We start from the raw sequence: 2,387 nt of genomic DNA, 5'->3' as shown, positions 1-2,387 counted from the left end.
TTACCCAAGTAAAAGCATTTTCAACTTTTATATAAACATATTGACTGTATTCTCAAAGAAGCTGTAGCTAAAATTGAGCCAAATCAGTTGAGGTTTCCCCACGCAGGTTTGAATCCTGCCAACAACGGCTGTTAGAGTGAAGCAAAGATTTGTTGATTTAATTCCTGCCAATCTTTTGGGCGTCTTTCCAGTCAGTTAACCAGCAAAGTTGTTGTAAACATTTCTAGAAACAATAGGCAATGTAGCTCAGTGGTAGGTGTTTATGAGGTCCTGGGTTTTCCCACCAATCAGAAGTGTTTTTATGGCACAAAAGTCAAAAGTCGTTTTGCCTGTACTAAGTCCATTCATATCAGTTTTAGGGGATGTAGCACATGCTTGGTATGTATGTGGGCCTGAGTTCAATCCCCAACACCTCCAAGCAATATTCTGGTTGTCACCCAACTGTTCACTGCTGTGTCTGTTCCTTAACCTCTGAAAACTCACTGAGGCTTAGCTTGCAATGGAAACTTTAAAGTTTTTAGACAGATGTGTTTCCCATATGGTCTAGCAGTTAGGATTCCTGGTTCTCACCCAGGTGACCTAGGTTCAACTCCTGGTATGGGAAGCTCTTGCCAAAGCTGTTACCATTTTCACAGGGAGGAAGAGTTCTTTTTTACTAACGTGACTCATTTGTGGGGCGACCGTGGTGACAGCACAATATGGAGACACTTCAACACATGTCACAAAAGCTATCATGCTAACTCTCCACTGGGCCGAACACTATGGTGTCTTCATGTAGAATATCATTAATAATAATTTAAAATTAAGCAAAACCAGGCAACTTTGCTATTTCAGAAGTGTATTATCAAACTGGTAGCCCTTTGTATTACTCAGTACTCTCAGTTTCAAAAAGGTTGGTGATCCCTGGCTTAGATTATATAGATTAATTATTGGCAATATTATTTCATTGTTATTTTAAAATCTCCATGTCATTTAATATTGTTTTAAATGATTAACTGGCTGTAAAACACCTCATTAACATATTTAGGAAATCTGAGCCTTTTAAAGAAGTTAGTTAGTTATATAGTTAGTTAGTTATTTGTGATGCTCTTCTGAATTAAAGCAGGGGAAGACTAAATCAGTACAACAGTCACACAAAAGCAAGCAGCACCTCCACTCACTGCTTTACACAGCCTAACCATTCATGAGTCAAACTCATATACAACTCAACATATCAATATATTGTGAAACAAATGGTGCTATCAGCTTTATCTAAATTGATAAGTTAGTTTGCATTGCATCTAATGCCACTAAGCATTAATATGCATTTTCATCATCTACAAACTCTAGTATAACTTACTCATGAGCTTAGGTTGACCAGACATCCCTATTTAACTGGTCGAGTCCCAGGTTTGAGTCTTGTGTCCCCTGTCCCAGCAGATTCATCCAAAACCACTGATTTGTCCCAGTTTTACACAAGAAATGTCCCAGGTGTCCCTATTTTTGACCAATTTGACACGCCAACAGTGAAGAGAGGCATAAATTGCCATTTATTTAGCCAAAGTACAGAAAAAAAACATGCTTGAAATTTACAAGAATACAAAAATATGTACTCTCTCAAATTATACACTGACTCACAGTAAAATATGTGGAAAAGCGGACAGAGTGTATAATAATATTCTCAATTACGTGCTCTTTTCACAATTGTATTATTACAAACCAATCCATTCCAGAGGTGTCCCAGTTTTTAATTGAAAATCTGGTCATCCTGCCTGAGCTGAGGCACAGTTTCTGCATCTGTCCCTGTCAAGTCATATGTAGAAACAGCACTAGTATTGCTGCCTGTGAGCTGTGGAGCCGATAATGGCATAGCACAAAACTCAGACCAGATCACTTTGAATGTGGCTGGATTAGACACATCCACATTCAAGAGGTGTCTCCAGGGTTGCCAGATCTATGACATATATTTGTATGATAATTTTAACCCCTTTACAATTAATAATTCCAAAAAAGGCCAAATGTATGATCATTTCAGGGTGCCAAAGTCTTCTTCAATAATTTGTTTACTTTCTACTTGACTTATCCAGCATATTTACAGTCCACCAAATTCCTCCTGTTAGACAGAAAAACTGATCAGTAGAGGATCAGTAGAAAACGGCCCTGTGAACGGCCGTGTGGGGAGCTGTGTGTGCATGCTGAGTTCTAACATAATAATAATGGCATATCTTAACATTTGTTTGGTCAACACCAACTTGTGCCCTTACTCCCCAAAACAGTTCAAAATAATGCCGCTTACAGGAAGAGCAGAAGATGCCAGAGGAGTTCAAACATTGTGAGCTCTCCTTGCGTATAGAGGTTGTTCATGATTGTTGATGCAGGCTGATGGGGCTGTGTGTGCTATGGTGCTT

The 2,387-nt window shown here is 38.8% G+C and overlaps 1 non-coding gene across 1 annotated transcript; it reads left to right on the top strand.

Annotated features, from left to right (window-relative positions):
• The first annotated feature begins 532 nt into the window (after window positions 1-532).
• trnae-cuc (transfer RNA glutamic acid (anticodon CUC)) lies at window positions 533-604 on the top strand. Its single transcript has one exon. It is a non-coding gene; the product is annotated as a tRNA-Glu (tRNA).
• Window positions 605-2,387: the final 1,783 nt, after the last annotated feature.

The sequence above is a fragment of the Periophthalmus magnuspinnatus genome, chromosome 10, assembly GCF_009829125.3.
Source record: "Periophthalmus magnuspinnatus isolate fPerMag1 chromosome 10, fPerMag1.2.pri, whole genome shotgun sequence".
Lineage (NCBI taxonomy): Eukaryota > Metazoa > Chordata > Actinopteri > Gobiiformes > Gobiidae > Periophthalmus > Periophthalmus magnuspinnatus.
Note: the sequence above shows the minus strand (reverse complement) of the source record. Positions and strands in the feature narration are given on the sequence as shown.